Source organism: Tupaia chinensis, unplaced genomic scaffold, assembly GCF_000334495.1.
Source record: "Tupaia chinensis unplaced genomic scaffold, TupChi_1.0 Scaffold147340_1, whole genome shotgun sequence".
NCBI lineage: Eukaryota > Metazoa > Chordata > Mammalia > Scandentia > Tupaiidae > Tupaia > Tupaia belangeri.
The window spans coordinates 272,864-294,744 of NW_006207191.1; the positions used below are offsets into that span (position 1 = coordinate 272,864).

General features: G+C 38.3%; 1 protein-coding gene and 1 pseudogene across 1 annotated transcript in view; one reads left to right on the top strand and one right to left on the bottom strand.

The window, feature by feature from the left end:
* CPD (carboxypeptidase D) overlaps window positions 1–21,881 on the top strand; it is a gene marked incomplete at its 5' end in the record, with an annotated part of 96,967 nt that overhangs the window by 16,696 nt on the left and 58,390 nt on the right.
* LOC102480021 (histone H2A.Z pseudogene) lies at window positions 3,519–3,994 on the bottom strand (annotated as a pseudogene).

The following is a 21,881-nucleotide window of genomic DNA, read 5'->3' on the forward strand; positions in this document are numbered from 1 at the left end:
GTAATATACCAGTTGTCATACACAGGGAGGATGTATCTGGTTTTATAGTGCTTGTGTTCCTTTGCTTTTAAAATCTTATATTCAAAGCAAAACAACAAATATCCAAAACCAAAGAGGTTTTACGTCTGTGTGGGTTTCACATTTTGACAGGATTATGTCTAGGCCACGGTTTCTGACTTACTGACAATTTGAACTGGATACTTCTTTGTTCTGGCACTCATGGTCTCACAGTCCTATTCAAGCCTATTATTCTAGCCTTATCTCCTAGCTCTCCTGCCCTACCACTGGATGGACTACCTTGTCCTTCCTTAGAATTGTGAACTATCACCCACAGGTTGATTCTCTGAAATGCTTTTCTCCAATGTAGTTATTTGGAATGAGGTCTCTTAGAGATAAGGGCTTTATTTTAGAGGGATAAGTGGAAATGAAAAATAAGATAAATTACACAAGAAGAATGATAGGGTTGACTATTATTAAATGGTAAAACAAGAATTTTAAGGAGGGACCAGCAGATGGTGTGGTGGTTAAAGCACTGGATCCCACATGGCTGACTGTGGTTCAAGTCCTGAACCCAGTAGCTTGAAAAACAACACTGTGTGTGTGTGTGTGTGTGTGTGTGTGTGTGTGTGTGTGTGTGTGCATGCCCATGGCAAAAATCTAAAAAAAAGTAAAAAAGAATATTAGGAGGAAGGACCCAAAACTATGTATTTGAAGTTTTTGAGCCTGGATCAGTAAGAATGGGAAAAACCAATTGGAAGAATGTGTGTGTGTGTGTGTGTGTGTGTTTAGGTGGGAGAAGAGTGAAAATTGGAAGTGAATCTTGATATATTGTACTAATCACAAGTACCCAATGGGCAATAAGGAAATAGAGTCTGGAGCTTAGTAGAGAAATCAAGATGTGAAAAAGATTTAGGAGTTACATGACATTTGGAAAGCATATGGCAGTGTATACAATTTTGAAAATGGAATTGATATTGTTTCCTGGCATAATTTAATTACTTGTAGTCAGAAATTCAACTAGAACACATATATAAATGAACAGATGGATACTTTCTCACCTCCAACGTGAATGCACTTCTGGCATTTTGTACCAGGATGTTTTCTTTAAGAAATGCTGACAATTCAGATACTAATTCTCAGCCTGTTCCTGTTTTAAGAGTACAGTCGGTAATTAAATGTGCATTAGTAATGTGCTTTCAGTCTTACTTGATCTCGTACATTTAGGAGCTGGTTAAATCTCTTTCTTTCTTTTTTTAAACTTGAGTGCTGCCTAATTTAAAAGAAAAGGAAAGGTAAAACAATACTCCAAACAGAATATTTGCTTCTGCTTGAGTCACAAGTTTCCTTTAGTAAACTGAAATATAACCTAATATAAAATCTGACCTTTTAGGAGCAGTGCAGCTGTATTCTTTGTAATGTGGTAGTAGGCCCACACAAAGGTTGAGAACCAAATACAGCTTTGAGTTTTGGTCTCCATATCTTCAGATCCAATGTCTATAAGTTAGATTTTTTTTTTCCTGTTCAACTGAACTACTAGAGAATAGGAGAGTACTCTAAAAAACTTTAAAAAAGGAAAATGCAGTTCATAGAGCTGTGTAAGTGATAGCATTGTTGATCAAGTTAGACAAAACCGAAAACAGATGTGGGACAGGACTGTAATTTAGCTTAACTGTATAGAATCCTATCATTAGCAAATATATATTCAGTGGGAGTGGTGAAGGAAATAGATTTTCACAAGATAAGTTGTTCAGAATACAAAGACCAAGTTCAGTTAGGATTTGGTCAATGTGAACTTGAATTTAAAGATTAGGAATTTGGGGATTTTTTTTTAAAGAGCAACCTCAGTTTTTTTTTTTTTCCTCCCATTCATTTCTCCTGGATTGTCCATTTACAATTTTTTGTAAATATAATGCTCATTAGCTTTGAAAAATGTATCAGGGAGTGCAAATTTATCACTTAAAAACTAGTTTATTGTCTTTAAAGAAACCATTCACAGAAGTCAAAGTGGTGGGACCAGCAGTTAGCATAATGGCTATGTCGCTGGACTCCCACGTAATCGACCGCGGTTCGTGTCTCAGACCCGGTGACTTAAAACCCACGCCGGGCATGTGTGCGTGCGTGCCCGGGATCCCGAGAGGAGAATGGAGGAGAAGGGATTGCAGCGTGGCCATCCCCTCTGGGGGGTGATTTCTCGCTTTCTGTCTGTCTCTCTCTCTCTCTGTCTGTCTGGCGAGCGCATAGTGAAAAACCTCTCAAAAAAAAAAAAAAAGAGTGGTGAGAATTTCTCACTATTCTTTGAAATAGTTTTATTAATGGAATAATATTAAACTCCAAATTGAAATACACAGTGTTAATTGCCTGTCTCTATTCCTACAGTCTAAAATGCGTTTATTAAAAAAAAAAAGAGAGAGACATGATAGTTTTTCCTGTATAAGATTAATGGGGTTCTTGTATAACATAGCTTGACACTTTCTAGTTTGCCTGCTGAATTTAAAAACAAAAAACAAAATTGCAGGGGCCAGCAGGTGGCATGGTGATTAAGGCGCTGGATTCCTATATGACTGACCACAGTTCAAGTCCTAGACCTGGCAGATTGAAAATCACACTGGTGTATGTGCGCGTGTGTCCAAAATCCTGAGAGGAGAATGGAGGAGAAGGGACCATGGAGTGACCATCCCCCCAGCAGGTGATTTCTCACTTTCCCTCTCTCTGTCCTTCTTGATGTAGCGCACATGCCCTATGGCAAAGACTTAAAAACAAAACAAAAACTTGCTTTGTTTAAATCTTAGCACAGAGACATTGACTTTATTTATTTTTTTCTATTTGCTTTCTGCTTGAAACAGAAGAGTGAACCATTAGTACTGTCTTTGAATGAAGGGTCGAACTTAGTGAAGTCTTCCCTCCACTTTAAAGCTAAATCTCCCTGCAGTTAAAACCATAAAAGGAACTTCTACGATAAAGATGACTTAAGTATCTAAAAAGCATATGAAGATTAATGGTGAGACAAATAGATTGAAAGAGCTTAATGGATATGAGTAGATCCATTGATCAGAAGATTTAGCCACCCATAACAATTAGCATTGGTATTCACCACAATTTATTGTACTGGTCACATTTTTAATTGTTATACTTTGAGTCTTGTTCTTTTTTTGGGGGTGGGGTGGGGTGGGGTGGGTTTATATTACTTTTATTGAGCTTATCCACCAGAGTGGATATAATGTCTATACAAAACCAAATGTTTGTTACTATAACTTCCGCATCATAATTAAAATCCAAACAGTTTTTTAAAAGCAGTCAACTCAATCAAAATCTACTACTTCAGAATCAATAGCTTTTTTGAAGCCACAGTAACACTTAAATATCGTTAAGACTCGAATGCAGAAATTTGGTTGGTTGGAAAGCTAATTAAGCTTCCAACTTGCTCAAATAGAATTACAAAAAGGCAAAATTGTGTTTTTTCACAAGAGATACAGTCCATTAGAATCACCAACACTGGACAGCTGTTAAAGTATTTGGAGTCCTGAGATAATAAGGAATCCAGGCATCCTTTAGACCGTCTTCTGTTGTCCTTTCTTCCCAATCAGAGATTTGTGGATATGTGGAATAACGCCACCAGCGATTGATGAGAGAGTACAATTCTTCATCTCCACGAATAGCAAGTTGCAAGTGGCAAGGAGTAATACGCTTTACCTTTATGTCTTTTGATGCGTTTCCTGCCAGTTCAAGTACCTCTGTAGTGAGGTATTTCAGGATGGCAGGGCTGTACACAGCAGCAGTCGCGCCCACACGTCCATGGCTGGTAGTCCTAGATTTCAGGTGTGCATGAATACGGCCCACCGGGAACTGCAAGCCGGCCCTCTGCAAGTGGAAAACTGCCTTTGTCTTGGCCTTTCCAGAGTCCTTCCCAGCCTTACCACCAGCCATTTTGAATTCTGCTGAAGCTCACACAAGCAAGGCAGAAAAAGGGCTAGTCAGACACACAGCGAGATGCCACCGACTACTCCTTTGTTGCACTACGATTCAAACTGCCAGGTCTTGTTCTTTGATATTGATAAGGGAATGAAAGCATGATGCTTTTCTTTGAATATTGCATTCAGTTTATTTCCGAGCATTAAAAAAAACTAGTATTTGTAGATAGTTTTTTTTAAAAGAATGATTTATTCGATTTAATTTATTATTATTATTTAATTTGCTAGAGTGTCCATGTGCTCAACAGAGAGAGAGAATGAGCACACCTCACCAGGTCTGGAACTTGAACCATGGTTGGCCGTAAGGGAGTCTAGTACCCATTGCACCATCTACTGGCCCCTATTTGTAGATAGTTTTAAAAGCAAAATGTGTACCTGTTGACTTTGTCAGTTCTTCTTGTGACTAGAGGACACAGTCTAAATCGGTGGTTTTCAAACTAATGTGTGTAAGGGGAAAAGAGAAAGATCAGTTAGTTTGAATAACTTTAGGGAATTTAATTTCCAGATCTTCATTTTCTGTACCTTTTTCCCTAAAATTGGTCTGCCTGAAAAAAATGCTTACTGCAGAAGTTCTATTTCATATCCTCTTCTCCAACTTGGTTGAAGACAAGCATGCTTTTCTAACCATCTAAATCACATTTTGGTGATTGCATCAGAGTTTACAAACTTCCAGGACAACAAAACAAAAGGAACAATATGGTGATTATTTTAAAAGTCATACAAGTATTACCCTTGACTTTTCATTGAAAGATGTATTTTCAGTAATTATTCCTTTTATGTTTATTATGTAACAAAATTGTGCCTATTTGATAAATTATGTGCCAGTGGTTATTATAATTCAATCTAGAAGACAAGAAATATAATACTTAAGGCATTATGGTCATTGGAAATTAAGAAAAATTTAAATACAAATACATATTTAGATTGAAATATTCTAAGATGATCAAGGAAAGATGTTCAGACATGCAGATACATCACAGTCAGATAAGAGTCAGTGGAGAAATTAGAAAGGAAAAAAAAAGGTTAAGGAGAAAAAGCAAAATGTAAAATTCCTACTGCTAATGAAGAGATATGACCATGCAATTTTTAAATAGAAAATTCCAGGAATCAGATATCTATGATATTATTTATTGGGATCTATTTAAAAGAATAATATAAAAGTTTCATTAAAAAATATAAAAATTTAGGGCCATCAGATGGGATGAGGTTAAGGCACTGGATCTCACATGGCAGACTCTGTGGTTCAAGTCCTGGACCTGGGAGCTTGCAAATCATATTGGGCAGTATGCATGCACAAGATTCCAAGAGAATGGAGGAGAGGGGACTGTGATGTGGCCATCCCCTTGGCGGATGATTTCTCACTCACTTTCTCTTTGCCTGACGAGCAAAAGCTTAAAATAAAAAAGCCAAAATTTATATTTACAAGACATTACTGTTTATAACTGGCTAAACTTCAGATGAAGACTTTTGAATACCAACTTAAAAATTTGTGAAGTGTTACATAATTTTTCAGTTATTTTAGTTGAAGAAATTGAAGATCATTGGTTTAGATAGCTTCCTTAGAAACTAATGGATAATAAAAGCTTTTTTATTTATGATTATTATGCAGGATAAATAGAGATTCTTTATACTTTCAGTAAAGTGCTTTTTGCTTTGAGGTATGCCTAAAGCTGTATGTTTTATCCCCAAAATTAAAAATTGGGGACCAGAAGGTAGTGCAGCGGTAGACACAGTACTCAGAAAGGCAGTCTTATATGGGAAGGTTCCCTGTTCAAGTCTGGAGACCTCCCTGAGTATGCAGGGCATGTGATTGCCCATGATCTGGGGCTAGTTAAAGATTGGCAATGAATCGTGGTATCTAGACTCTGTTAGAGGTGCTCACGTCTCTCTAGCTCTCACCCACTCATGGAATGAATGAATGAGTTAATGAATAAATGAATGAATAAATACACTGAAAAGAAAACTATAGTGTCTCAAAAAGATTGTTTTGACTGGATAAAGATATTTCTTTGAAATCTGACTTTTCCCTTTTAGTCTACGTTGAGCCAAATTTTGTAACTTAAAAAAATAGATGTATTGACTGAACCCAGCACTAGTTGCAGCTGTTAATAATGCTGCGCCTATCTAAAGATCAGTGACTGTTCTGTGTTATACTGAACTATAACTTTGGATGAGTAAGTCTTACGTTGAAGAAAAAAATTAAGACAAATCTGAACCAGCTACTTAGTTAAGATTATTTTCCAGGCTTTGACATTTAGTATTGGAAAAATAAGTGTTAAATTTAACTTCTATGTCAAATAATGCCTATTTTTGGCAGCTCACACACATACACACACACACACTCACTACTTAGGTTATTCATATCTCAGAGAGTTAATATCCTCATTTGTTCCCAAGTTTTTAGATAATTAAAAAAAAAATCATTTCTAAGCTAAAACTTGAAATTGGTGAGTAAAGACTTTGATATTTTGAAGCTAGGGTAGCTTGCTTGCTTGCTTTATTTACACATACATACATATATCTACACATACACACTTGTTATAGGGTACATACACTCATCAGAGAGAGGCAAAGAAACAGAGGGAAAGTCAGAAAGCACCCACCCCCGAGGAGGGGATAAACACACTGCAATCCCTTCTCCTCTCAAGATTTTGGACATGTGCCCCACACGGGCCCTGGATACCTTTCAGGCCACAGGGTCCAGGACCCGAACCACATAAATGATCATGTGAGTAACAGCCACCCCAACGACCATATCACTGACTGGCCCAATAGCTTTATCTTTTTTGTCTTATGAAATAAGTTTCCTTTGATAGTAATTAGCTCTTAGGAGTTTAGAAAAAGATTAAGGTAAGAACGACAACTTACTAATTGCCTTCTAAGTATTGCATTGTCGGGACCAGCAGTTAGTGTAATGGTTATGTCGCTGGACTCCCACATAGGTGACCGGGGTTCGAGTCCTGGACCTGGTGGCCCCAAACTCATGGTAGGTACGTGTGCATGCATGCCCAAGATCCCGAGAGGAGAATGGAGAAGGGATTGCGGCGTGGCCATCCCCCTGGGGTGATTTCTTGCTTTCTGTCTCTCTATCTCTTTCTGTTTCTCCAGAGAACACATTTGCCCTATAGCAAAAGTCTCTCTCTTAAAAAAAGAAAAAAAGGAAGAAAGAATTTCCTTGTTACAGACTCGGAGGAAATGTTATTAGAATTGCATCAAGAAAAGGATATTTTCGGGACCAGCAGTTAGCGTAATGGCTATGTCGTTGGACTCTCACATAGTTGATCGCGGTTCAAGTCCCAGACCCGGTGGCTTAAACTCATGCCGGGTGTGTGTGCGTGCGTGCGTGTATGCGTGCGTGCCCAGATCCCGAGAGGAGAATGGAGGAGAAGGAATTGCAGCGTGGCCATCCCCCCTGGGGGAGGGATTTCTCGCTTTCTCTCTGTCTGGCGAGCGCACACGTCTTATAGCAAAAACCTCACCCACCTCCAAAAAAAAAGGATATTTTGTGGATATCTTTGAGTAACGATTTCTGTTAATTCCATCATGATTAGACAACATACATCAGGTGATTTTTTTTTATTAATAGTTCTTTTTACATTTGTTAAGTTTGTTTTATGACCCAGAATATGGTGTATTTGGGTGAATTTTCCACATGTACTCGAAAAGCATGTGTATTCTGTTGTTGGGTGGGGTATAGTAAACATATCATTAGATCTAGTTAGTTAATGGTGTTACTGAATTCTCTGTCCCTTGCTGATTGTTCTGTTGATTACTCAGAGAAGAATATTGAAGACTATAGTTACTATATAATTGTAGATTTGCTTGTTTTTCCTTTTAGTCCCATCAGTTTTGTTTGATAAGTTTTGAAGTTCTTTCGTCAGGTGCACATTCTAGGATTATATTGTCTTTGTGAATGAATCCTTTTATCATTTTGGAATATATTTCTTCCTTGCTCCGAAGTTTGTTCCGATAGTTATATAGGTGCTCCATCTTTCTTTTGATTTGTTTGCATAGTATATTTTCCCCCTCCTTTCCATTTTAACTTACCTCTACCATTGTATTTAGAGTTTGTTGTAGACTGCATAGAGTTGAGTTTTGTTTTTTACCAGTTCAACAGGAATGTATAAACCTTACCACCAGACCCTGTATCTTCCTCAATGTGTTATACTTCTTATGTGTGTTATATCTACATATATTGAAAATCCACCAGTATTGTGATTTTTATTTCCAACTATTGTACATAAGGAATTTAAGAGGAGAAAAGTAGTTTGTTATATTTACCTAGGTACTTACCATTTTTGTTGCTTTTCTTTCGTTCTTAAAGTTCTAAGTTCTCTCTGGTGTCATTTCTCTCCTGCCTGAAGAACTTTTTTTAAGTGTTTTTTTCTAGTGTAAGTTTGCTTAAAATGGATTCTTTTAGTTTTCTTTCACTGAAAACATCTATTTTGTCCTCATTCCTGAAGGATATTTTCACTGGATATAAAATGTCTATATTCTGTTTGTTGGAGCACTTTAAACATTTTGCCTTCTGGCCTCCATGGTTTTGCTGAGAAATGTATAACCATTTGAATTGTTTTCTCCCTGCATAAACACATCGTTTTTTTCTCTGGCTACTTTCAAGACTTTTTTCTTTGTCTTTGGTTCCAGCAGTTTGATTATGAAGTATCTAGACATGGATTTCTTTGAGTTTATCCTGTTTGGGATTTGCTGAGCTTCTTGAAATGTAAGTTTATGTCTTGACAAATTTGTGAAATTTTTAGCCATTATTTTTCAACATTTTTTAGCATGGCATTCTTTCCCCTCTCCTTCACAATGTGTTCCTTCACAATAATGTTGGACGTTCTGGTATTGTTCTTAAAACTCTTTTTTTTTTTTTTTTTTTTTAAGAACATGTTATTGCCAGATACGGTGATGTACGGTCCTCATAGAGAAACAGAGACGGAGACAGAGGGAGAAAGCGTCCCCAATGGGACTTGATCCACAGTCCCTTTTCCATTTGTCTATTCTGTCAGGATTTGGGCATGCATACACACACATGCCCAGCACATCCTTCAGACTTCGGGAGCTGGGACTTGAACCATTACTGGCCATGAGGGATCTAGCTTCTTTAACCACTAGGCTATGAGGCTGGCCCTCCTTCTTTTTATTAAATTTTTTTCTTAATTTCTCCATTATTTAGATTAGGTCATTTCTACTACCTTCACTCTTTTTCCTTGTCATTTCCAATCTTCTGTTGAACTTACCTAGTACATTTTAAAATTTGGCTACTGTATTTTTTAATTCTAAAATTTCCATTTTCTTTTTTGTGTCCTGTCTCTTTTACTTCATTTTAAGAATGTGTAATCTTACTTCCTTGGACCAAGGCTATAGTAACTACTTAAAAGTTAGACTGATATTTCTAACAACTAGATCATTTTGGAGTTTGTATCTGTAGACATCTTTCCTTGCAGTTTGTTGAGACTTTACTACACACGTTCTTAGAATGTCAAATAATTTTTTATTATACCCTGGACATTTAAAATCTTGTATCATGAGATCTAGTTTTTTTTTTTTTTAAAGCCTGTTTAAAAAATGGTAATTTGCCTATTTGTTTGTTCTAGCAGGGAATGACCCAGTTAGGTTCAGCTGCAAATTTTGATTAATCTTACAGGGATTATAATTCCAGTGTCGGTGGTTTTTAAGCCTTTGCAATATGGTACAAACCTGTTCTGTATATGCACCACTCTAGGGTTAGTCTGGGACCCAGGCAGTGGCCTGTTCTATAGTTCAACTCTCAGTGATTTCGATTTACTGTTTAAGGTCAGACCCATTCATGTGAAGTTCATTGGTGACACCAGGAGTTCACAGACAAATTTATGAGATCTCATTCTCAAGCTACCTTATATCTGCAGTCTCACCAATAGTCTCTGGCCTTCAGGATCTCCAAATATAGATAATAATTAAGCACATAGGGGAAAAGGATGTGCAGTGTCATTAGGTATCTGGGAAACACAGATAAAAGCCCCAATGAGATAGCACTATACACCCACTAGAATGTTTACAATGAAAAGACTAACCAGTTGATTGAACAACTTGTTAGATGATGATGCAGAGCAGCTGGAACATTCATACATTGCTGGAGGGAATGGGAATGTGAAAATGGTATAGACACTTTGAAAAACTTTTTTTTTTCATTTTTTAAAAAGTTTATTTTCTGGGACCAGCAGTTAGCATAATGGCTATGTCGCTAAACTCCCATGTAGCCGACCGCGGTTCAAGTCCTAGACCCAGTGGCTTAAACTCATGCCAGGCGCGTATGTGTGCACATGCCCAAAATCCCAAGAGGAGAATGGAGGAGAAGGGATTGCGGCGTGACCATTCCCCCTGGAGGTGATTTCTCGCTTTCTGTCTCTCTGTGTCTCTCCGTCTTTCTGGCGAGCACACGTGCCCTATAGCAAAAACCTCTCAAAAAAAAAGTTTATTTTCTTGGAACCAGCAGGTGGTGTGATGGTTAAGGCGCTGGACACTCCCACATGGCCGACCATAGTTCGAGTCCCGGACCTGGTGGCTTGCTTTTCCACTTTCTCTCTCTCTCTCTCTGTCTCTGGTCAAATTAAAATAAAATGAGTGAATAAATAAAATGAAATAAAAACAATTATTTTTTTTTTAAAGTTTATTTTCTTATTCCATGAGTGAGAGAAAAACAGTAACCCCAACAGGGTTCTAACGCCAAGATCTACCCCAAGCCTAGCCAGCCCCAGATCATGGTCATGTGTGCCTGGCATACTCAGGTCTCTGCACCTGAACTTAGAACATCTCATGTGAGTCAGCTTCACAGAGCATCATATTGTGTGGCTACACCACCAGCTATTCCCTAAGAAAACATTTATATGAAGTTAAATTTACCTTGCTATGCAGCCTTGCTGCTCCCAAATATCTATCCAAAAGACATGAAAACTATGCACAGCTTTACTCATAATCATCAAAAAAAAAAAAAATCTGGAAACAACTGACATTCATTGTGTGGTGAATGGATACACAAATTGTACTACATCCATTGACTACTTAGGAATAAAAAGAACTATTTAAATGTACACTAACATGGATGAATTGCAAAAGTTTTATGCTAAGTGAAAGAAGTCTGATACAAAAGGCCATCTGCTATATGATTCTGTTTATATGACATCCTGGAGAAGGCAAAAATATAGGGAGATACATTAGATTAATGGTTTTCCATGGTCTAGAACCTGGGGAGAAGAAACTTTCTGGGATGATGCAACTATTTTGTATCTTTTTTTTGGGGGGGGGGATTTTGCTCTAGGGCACATGCACTCGCCAGACAGACAGACAGATAGAAAGCGAGAAATCACCCCCCAGGGGGGATGGCCATGCCATAATCCCTTCTCTTCCATTCTCCTCTCAGGATCTTGGGCACACACGCACACGCACCCAGTGTGAGTTTTAAGCCACCAGATCCGGGACTTGAACCGTGGTCCACTACATGGGAGTCCAGCGACATAGCCATTCTGCTAACTGCTGGTCCCACTATTTTGGATCTTGACAATGGTGATGGTTATATGACTGCATAACATTATACTGTACACATAAGTGGATGACTTTTACAGCATTGTAAGTTATTTACAATAAGCCTGGCATTTTAAAAAGTTTTGAAGGGGCCATTAAGGCAGCTGGATCCCAGCTGGCTGACTCCACATTTGAGTTCCGGACCCAGTAGCCTGAAAAACACACTGGCGCGTGTGCATGCATGCCCACAATCCTGATAGAAGAATAGAGGAAAAGGATTTCAATGTGGCCATCCCCATGAAGAATGATTTCTCACTTTCCCTCTCTCTTTCTCTCTGTCTCTGTTTCTCTCCTGTAAGTACATGTGCCCTGTAGCTAAACTAAAGCAACAAAAACAAGATGAAAAAAGCTTTAAAGCAAGGTGTTGATGAGAGAGGTTATCACAATTGTTTAGAATCAGTGACTTCATACTTGAGTAAAAGAGAGTTTAAGGAACTCTCTATGCTTCAAAGAAGAATAAAATTTAAAGTATTAAATAAAAATATTTGTATAGAGTGGTTTATAACCTTTTAAAATTAATACTGGTGGCCTGCCATGGCAGTGTTGTGTTGAGGGGAAGAGAGACGGATTTGTAAACCCCGAGCGAGCTCCTGCCAGTGCGAGTGTTCATAGTGACTTTCGAATTGGCCTGAAGTTTCAGCATGTGATTGCTTTGCTTCTGGACTATGACTTTCAGTAGGAGATGGAAGTTTTTCAGAGAACTGAACTGTGGAAAAATGACCTTTCCTTAACTTGGAGCTATTTTTAAAATCTGAGGATCTGAACCAAAATAAGAGGAATATTAGATCGGAGTCAAGATGACAGATACAGTGAGAGTCACTAACTCCAAAGATGGCTTCACTGAAGAGAGCCATTTTAAGATTTAAATAATCTTGTCAGAAGATCCCAGAAAAGTTCTAATTTCCATTAGCAGTTAAGAAAGTTATTCGTGCAGAAGTGTATACAACAGAACACTGCTCTTTTTGATTTTATTTGTACTTTTTGGGGTTTTCACTATAGGGTGCGTGCGCTCGCCAGCCAGACAGAGAGAGACACAGAGACAGAAAGTGAGAAATCATCCCCCAGTGGGGATGGTCACGCCGTAATCCCTTCTCATCCATTCTCCTCTCAGGATCTTGGGAACGCACGCACATGTGCCTGGCGTGAGTTTTAAGCCACCGGGTCCGGGACGCGAACCGTGGTCGACTACGTGGGAGTCCAGCGACATAGCCATTACACTAACTGCTGGTTCTCAGAACGCTGCTCTCTTATTTTATTTGTACTTTTTGGCCTGGGATATGGGTTTTAAATGGACATTGTACCAGCTTTATTAAAATAAACAATACTTGTAAAAATCGTAAAAAAAAATTAATACATCGTAACTATCATAACAATGTATGTATGTCTTTAGCACTTTAAATAGTTGCATAGTAAATTCATTTTACATTATTTACTGAACTGATCCTTCCTCATTTGTAGACATTTAAGTTATTTCCAGTTTTCTTCTCCTTCAACCTAAACTCATCGTCCTTATAACTCTTTTCTTAGAATAAATTCCCGGAAAAGAAATTTAAATATTGAGGTCATCCTTATTTAAAAATACATATTATCAATTACTACCCTGAAATGTTCTATAACTTTTGTCTTCTTTATTTAGTTTTCAAGATGTTTTTGCCTTAGGGCATATGGATTCCCCGAGAGAGAGAGAGAGAGAGAGAAAGAAAGAGGGGGGGGGAGTGAGAAATCACCCCCCCCAAGGGGAGATGGCCACGCTGCAATCCCTTCTGCAGTCCCTTCTCCATTCTCCTTCCGGGATCTTGGGCACTTATGCACACACACCTAGTGTGATTTTCAAGCCAGTGGTCCAGGACTCAAACTGCAGTTGGCCATATGGAAGTCCAGCCATATAACCACTAAGCCATATGTTGGATGTTTTCATCTCTTTTCTGGTAGCTTTTAGCCAACAGATATTTTAGTTTTTAGATAGCTAAATCTAGCATTCTTTTCCTGTCATAGTTTTGTACTACTTTTTAATTTTGTTTTGTTTAGAGATTTTTGCTTTAGGGCACGTGTGCTTGCCAGACAAAGACAGAGAGACAGATACATAGAGGAAGTGAGAAATCACCCTCCATGGGAAATGGCCACTGGGCAGTCCCTTCTCCTCCCCACCAGGGGCCACTCCGCTATCCTTCCCCTAGATTCTCCTCTCGGGATTTTGGACATGCGGATTTTGGGGCATGCACACACACATGCCTGGTGTAGGTTTTAAGCTGTCAGGTCTGAGACTCAAACTATGGCCAGCTGTGTGGGAGTCCTGCACCTTAACCACTATGCCACCTGCTGGCCCCAGTTTTGTACTACTTTGATGTCATACTTACAAATACTTTCCTTATTCTGACAATATTAAAAGACTTATGTTGGCTTCTAGTTTTGTTTATGAGTGTTAAAAATATTATTTGGTGGACCAGCAGGTGCCATCGTGGTTAAAGGTGCTGAATTTTCACATGGTTGACCATGGTTCAAGTCCTGGACCAAGCAGCTTGAAAATTACAACAAATAAATAAATATTTTTTTAAAAAGAAAGTTATTTAGTATGATACAAGGTAAAGCTCCACCTGAATTTTTTGCCACCTAGATTTACCACTTGTAGCCATGTAACATTACTAATCTTTCCCCCATTGGTTTTAAATTCTCCTTTATCACATTCTAAATGCTTTTGATCTATTACTGTGGTTTCTATTTTGTTTCATTGGTCTGTTTATTTTTACATCTGAAATGAACTGCTTGAGTAAGTATAGTTTTATAGTATACTATAATAACTGGCAGTGCAAATCTCCTTTTAATCATTCTTATTTGAAAGTTTTTTGGATATTCTCATTCATTTCTCAGGAATTCTCAGTTATTTGTAAATAAACTTCTATGCCATTTTGTCTAGTTGTAATAAAAATCTATTTTTGCATATTTATAAATGAATTTAGGGGAATTATATCTATATATCTATAGATATATCTATAGATATATAGATATATATATGAGATTTGTAACATATCTATATCTCTATAGATATAGATATATATAAAATCTCCTCTCGGGATTTTGGATATGCAAAATTCGGGGCATGCACAAACACATACATATGATATGTGTATTTTTTAGAGAGTTTTTTTTTTTTTGGAGAGATTTTTGTTACAGGGCGTGCGCACTTGCCAGAAAGACAAACAGAAAGCAAGAAATCACCCCCCAGGGGTATGGCCATGCCGCAGTCCCTTCTCCTCCATTCTCCTCTCGGGATCTTGGGCACACACGCACACGCGTCCAGTGTGAATTTAAGCCACCGGGTCTGGGACTCGAACTGCGGTCAACTACATGGGAGTCCAGCAACATAGCCATTACGCCAACTGCTTGTCCCAAGGGAGAAAGTAGGCTGCCAGGTCTGAGACTTGGACCACTGTCCACTATGTGGGAGTCCAGAGCCATTAACCACCACGCCACCTGCTGGCCCCAAGACTTGAACCATGTTTGGCCATGTCGGAGTGTCCAGTACCTTCACCACCATGCCATCTCCTGGCCCCAAGGGAATTTAATATCTTTGTAAGCCTCCTTTCTAGAGGAAAGACCACCCTATACTAAAATCTTTTCCTATATTACTCAGGAAAATTTTGTGATATTGGTTTGCATTACACATTTTGTGACATTTAATTCTATACATTTTGTGGATTTTGTAGCTCAAATTTGTTTTTCTTTTATATTTCCTGATTCTTGTTGAAATAAAGCAATGATATTGGTTTTTGAATTGTTTTTAAGTCTTCATTCTTTTCAATATCATTTTACATGACTTAAATGTAGTCTTATCAAAAGAGAACTCAGGGCCAGCAGGTGGTGTGGTGGTTAAAGGTGCTGGACTCCTACATGGCCAACCATGGTTCAAGTCCTGGACCTCATGGCTTGCTTTCTCACCTTCCCTCTCTCTGATCAAACTAAGTAATAATAGTAATAATAAATTAAGTAAAAAAAGTCTTAAAAACTATTTAAATAAAGGACCGATCCAAAGTGCAGTGGTTAAGCCCTGTGTGTGGGGAGATGGATCCTACACAGCTGACTATGGGGGCCCATACACGAGCTAGAAAAAAGACAGAGGTGGTGGGGAGAAAGCACCCCACAATGAATTGTGGTCATGCCACAATCCCTTCGCCTTCATTTCTCCATCCTATTGGGATTTTGGGCACTCATGTACACATGCCAGTGTGTTTTTCAAACTGCCAGGGTTGGGACTCAAACTATGGTCAGCCATGTGGGATCTAACTTCATTAAACACTAGGCATGGGGCCAACCCCATACAATAGTCTATATTTCCACTAGAGTCTATACCACAAAGCCTATGTTGTTATATTGGGTTGTTAGAAAAGTCATGATGTATTTTTTTCTATGTACACTATTCAGTATAATATTTCCTCAAATCTGTAAGAACCTCTAAAAAGAGACTTATTTCCATGAATCTGACCTTTAGTTTTAGATTGTTTATAGAGGTATATGTTAAAAGTCAATACTTGTGCTGTGTCGTGTATAGTATTAGAGGCCACTAACTGTATTTTCTTCTTTTGGAAAAATCAGTCTTCCTTCCTTCCTTCCTTCCTTCCTTCCTTCCTGTACTGCCCATGTACTTACCAGAGAAAACAAACAGAGAGACGTAAAGTGAAAAAGCAATCTCCATTGGAGTGGGCCACCCTGCAATATCTTCTTCTCCTTTTTCCTCTTGGGATTTTGGCCATATATGCACAGGTGTCTGGCGTGTATTTTAGGACACTGGGTCTGGGACTTGAATTGCATGGTTGGCCATGGGAAATCTGGCTACCTTAGCCACCACACTAGACTTCAGTCCTTCCTCCCTATTTGCTATCCTGGAGATATTTGTATGTGTCATTGATTACAGCTGGTCCTATTAAAGTTATATCTAATAACTTAATTAGTTTACACTCTAAAATGTTACTGTAAACTTTGTTTTCTTGCTGCCTCTTGGCTAGTATTTCTTAAGTTGCTACTGAAGTAAGTATTCAGTAAAATAAGAGATAGATGAAAGAATGTTAGGACTCAAGACTAGTGATTATAGTGTTATAAGTATTCTACTCCATGGCCTTCTGGCATAATTAAAGTGTGAGTTGGCCATGTTTGTAGTTTAGCACAGCTGTTAAATTTTACATGTGCAAAAAATTTAGATGAATTTACATTTAAATTGCTTTGAAATTGTAATTTTTTTGTATTCTCCATTTCATTTCCTCATCAAGACTCTATAAAGTCTCCACAGAATATGTTTGTTATTTGTTAACTGCAATTCTCTTAGTATAATGTCTTATATGCAGTGAACATTGTACTTTGACCAATATAGTAGTAAAAATCTGAAGATATTTTTAATGTCATCTGCATAACTGGTGTGTATGTCTGTATGTATATACAAGGGAAGATTACTAAAGATGATCATAGGTCAGCAATGACTAAAGATGACTAATGTCACCTGATGGCTAAATATGACTTGGTAAGAATCTGAAAATCAGCATCCTACCACTTTCCTGCCAGACCCAAAGTGAGTGCCAAGAGGGTAGAAGATAAGAGAAGCCTAAAAGATAACCTTGCCTTCTAAGAGAAAAGGTTAAGATCAAGTTATTAAGCTTATATTCGTTTTAAACCTGCATATATTCTGGGAAGACAAAGTTGATTTGACATCTTTTTTTAAAATATACTTTTTAGTTTCAAGAAAAGCAGTTTTAGCTTTACCAAATCAAAATCAAAAAGTGTTAAGAGAAATTTGCTTAAGACTTAAAGCCAGGAAACAGGTTAGGTTTCTGTTCAAATAGAAGGTACATGAACCTATTGACAGCTCAAGAGAAGACAAAAATCTTTAAATCTGGAAAAATAAAACATAGGAGAAAACCAGTAATGTTTTAGTCATAAGTCATAAAGTTCTGTTTCACCAGTTCAGTCTTATGTACTTAATCTATTTTCTGTTGTGGTCCGATCTTTCCATTTGAATTCTGGAAGATAACTCCGGAGTTGTCTTTACCGTTAAGTTGGCCATTTTCTTAGTTATTTTTGAACTCTTCTGTGTGTCTGTATTTAGTTTTCCTGATATAGCACTCCCTTCAGAACTTGTTGGAGAGCTGGTCTGGCGTTGGTAAATTCTTTCAGGTTTTGTTTATCTGAGAATGTTCTTGTCTTTTCTTCCCATGTGAAGATGATGTTGCCGGGTATAGTATTCTTGGTTGAAATTGTTTTTCACTTAATACTTTGAATGTATTTTTCTATTCTTTCCTTGCTTACATTGTTTCTGATGAGAGGTCTACTGTTAGCCTAATGGGATATCCTTTGTAGGTAACTTGATGTTTCTTTCTTGCCAATTTTAGTATCTTGTCTGTGTCTGTGGTTTTGGCCAATCTGGCTATAATGTATCTTGGAAAAGATATTCTTAGGTTGGGAACCAGCAGTTAGCGTAATGGCTATGTCGCTGGACTCCCACATAGTCGACCGCGGTTCGTGTCCCGGACCCGGTGGCTTAAAACTCACGCCGGGCGCGTGTGCGTGCGTGCCCAAGATCCCGAGAGGAGAATGGAGGAGAAGGGATTGCGGCGTGACCATCCCCCCTGGGGGGTGATTTCTCGCTTTCTGTCTCTATGTCTCTCTCTGTCTGTCTGGTGAGCGCACGCGCCCTACAGTGAAAAATCTCTCCAAAAAAAAAAAGAAAGAAAATATATTCTTAGGTTGATTCTATTTGGGGTCCTTTGTATTTCTTGGGTCTGGATCTTTGAATGCCTCTCTAGATTTGAAAAGTTGTCTTCCAGGATTTCATGAAATAGATTATTAATGCCCTGCTTATCCAGATGTTTGGACATTTAATGGTACCTAGTATTTATTGTATATTTATTTGTCATCTAGCATGTGTGTTCAATGGGCATCCCAAACTTAATTCATTTAAAACAAATAATCTTAATTTTCCATTGCCCATTCCACTTTTGTTCGTTAAACAGTTATTGAAGGACTGCTGTGCGACAGGTGCTATTTAGTGCTTAGAATATCCATCAGTGGTCATAGCAAAGATCTCTGCTTTCATCTTACTTATAATGTGGCAGAAAAAAATAGGCAGTAAATAGACATCATAGACCTGGCTTTGGCAGTACTCATTGGTAGACACTGCTGCTCTGCACCACCTAGGAGATCTGAGAAGAGAGTGAAGAAGAGATTGCAGCATGACCTTCCCCGCCAGGGGGTGATTTCTTGCTTTCTGTCTCTCTTCAGTGAGTGCACGCACCCCATAGTAAAAATCTCTAAATAAATAAATAAGCCTAAAGTCAGAAGTAGGTAGTGTATCCAGTAAACAACAAGGAGGCCACTGTGTCTGGTGCAAGGAGGTTAAAGGAAGAAGTGCAGGTGATGGGGCCAATTATATAAGGTCTTAGGCCTTTGTAAAGACTGTGACTTTTAGTCTGAGTGAGATACCGGATATTGTTGTACTGTTTTGAATAGAGAAATAACATCTGGCTCACATGTGTGTGTGTGTGTGTGTGTGTGTGTGTGTGTGTGTGTATTTTTTTAAAGAGTTTTTTTGCCTTAGGGTATGTACACTCACCAGAGAGACAGAGACAGTGAAAGGGAAATTGAGAAATCACCCACAGTGGGGATGGCCACACTGCAATCCCTTCTCCTCCAGGGATCTTGGGCACACCTGGCGTGATTTCAAAGCCACTGGATCCGGGACTCAAACCATGGTCAGCCATGTGTGAGTCCAGTGATGTAATCGCTACACCATCTGTTGGTCTCTCATCTCTGTTTAGAAGAGAACACAAAGGGAAACCTGATAGGAGTGATGTAGAGAAACAACGGTGGCTTGTACCAGCACAGCAGCAGTGGAGGTGAGAAAATTTTGGATTCTGATTATACTTTGAAGTTGAAACTAGCATGATTTTCTGACACTTTGGATATGAATTGTGACTCCAGTGCTTTTGGGTTGAGTAGCTAAAAGGATAGAAGTGTCACTAAGTACAACTGGAAAGACTGGGTGAAGTAGGTTTGAGAAACATGAGACCTTAATGGCTGGCTCCATAGCCTAGTTTTAAGAGTCAGAGCTCACATACCAAACTGCAGTTTGAATCCCAGCCCTGGTGGTTAGGAAACCACGCTGGGTGCATGTGTATACATACCCCAAATCCTCACAGGATGTAAAAATGGAGGAGAAATGGTTGCAGCATGACCATTCTCTCTTGGGGGTAGTTCTGCCCCTCCCTCCTTGCCTTCTCTGGTGAGAGTATGTGCCCTCTTGAAATTTAAAAAAAAAAAAAAAAAAGAACAAACGATGAAGAGTTCCGTTTTGAATACATTAAGTTTGTGATATTCAAGTAGAGATATTGAATAGGCAATTAAATGTATAAATCTAGAGTCTGGGAAAGAAAGAATGTGTGCGCTCTAGGCTGGAGACAGAAATTTGAGAGTTGTCAGCCAGTAAATAATATTTAAAACCATGGGAACTGCATGAGATACCAAGGAAATTAAAGAAGAGGACCAAAGACAGAGCCTTAGGCATGCCACATCTTTGTTTCCTTTATCTTTGAATTTCCTTTTTCTCTGTCTTTTCAGTAAATGGTACTAGTATCACCTTAGTTTCTCAAGCCAAAAGTCTAGAATTCATCTTTGATTTCTCAAAGAAATCTTTTCTAGGGTCAGCCCATGACATGGTGGTTGAGGTGACTGGATCCCACATAACCAGTCATATGCAGTTTGAATCTGGAACCCAGTAGCTTGAGAAACATATCAGGTGCACATGCATGTGTGCCCAAAATCTCAAAAGGACACAGAGGTGGAGAATGGATTGCCGCATTGCCATTTCCCATGGAGATGTGCTTTCTCACTTTCCCTCTTTTACCTGGTATCTCTTTCTAGCAAGTGCATAGCCCTCTAGCTACATAAATAAATAAAAAGTCCTTTTTACAGATAAATCTGTCCTCTTCATCTCCTTCATCTACCATCAACCTTGCCAAGGTCATCATTTTTTTCTAATTTATCTCCCTGTTTCCCTTTTCTGTCTCCTACGATCATCTTCCACCCATTAGTAGAATGATCCTTTAAAAAGGTGATTCAGATCATATATCACACCTCTGCTCATACCTTCCAGTGATCTGTTCAGCAAACTTCATTAATCAGTGTTTTGAATCACAAACATTATAAATCAGTGTGAAATGTTGTTAAACAGGAAGCAATCAATAGAGCTAAAAGGTTGCTAGTGAAATGGGAAAAATATTTGTAAATCATGTATCTGATAAGGGGGTTAATATCTAGACTTTCTAAACAACTCCTATAATAAAAGATAAATAGTCTAAGTTAAAAATGGGGAAATGGGGACCAGCAGTTAGTGTAATGGCTATGTCGCTGGACTCCCACATCGTCGACTGTGGTTCAAGTCCTGGACCTGGTGACTTAAATTCACGCCGGGCACGTGTGCATGCGTGCCCAAGATCCTGAGAGGAGAATGGAGGAGAAGGGATTGCAGCGTGGCCATCCCTCCTGGGGGGTGATTTCTCGCTTTCTGTCTCTATGTCTCTCTCTGTCTGTCTGGCGAGCACACATGCCCTATAGCAAAAACCTCTCAAAAAATTTTTTTAAAAATGGGGAAATGAATTAAATAGACATTTCTTCAAAGAAGATACACAAGTGACCAATAGATTTTTATCAGGGAAATAAAAGTCAAAACTAAATATTACCACACTTTCATTAGGATGGCTACTTTCAGAAATAAATAAAGATGAATGAAAAAGCCCAGCAAATAGCAAGTACTGACAAGAACGTAGAAAATCAGAACCAACTGTATACTGTTGGTGGGAATTTAAAATGGTGTAACCACAAAGAAAAATAGTATGGAAGTTCCTCAAAGATTTAAAAATAAAACTACTATATAATCTAGCAATCCCATTTCTGGGTATGTATCCCATTTCTGGGTATATATATTGAAAACAGAATCCAGAAGAGTTTATTGTAACATTATCATCATTTTTTTCTAATTTATCTCCCTGTTTCCCTTTTCTGTCTCCTACGATCATCTTCCACCCATTAGTAGAATGATCCTTTAAAAAGGTGATTCAGATCATATATCACACCTCTGCTCATACCTTCCAATGATCTGTTCAGCAAACTTCATTAATCAGTGTTTTGAATCACAAACATTATAAATCAGTGTGAAATGTTGTTAAACAGGAAGCAATCAATAGAGCTAAAAGGTTGCTAGTGAAATGGGAAAAATATTTGTAAATCATGTATCTGATAAGGGGGTTAATATCTAGACTTTCTAAACAACTCCTATAATAAAAGATAAATAGTCTAAGTTAAAAATGGGGA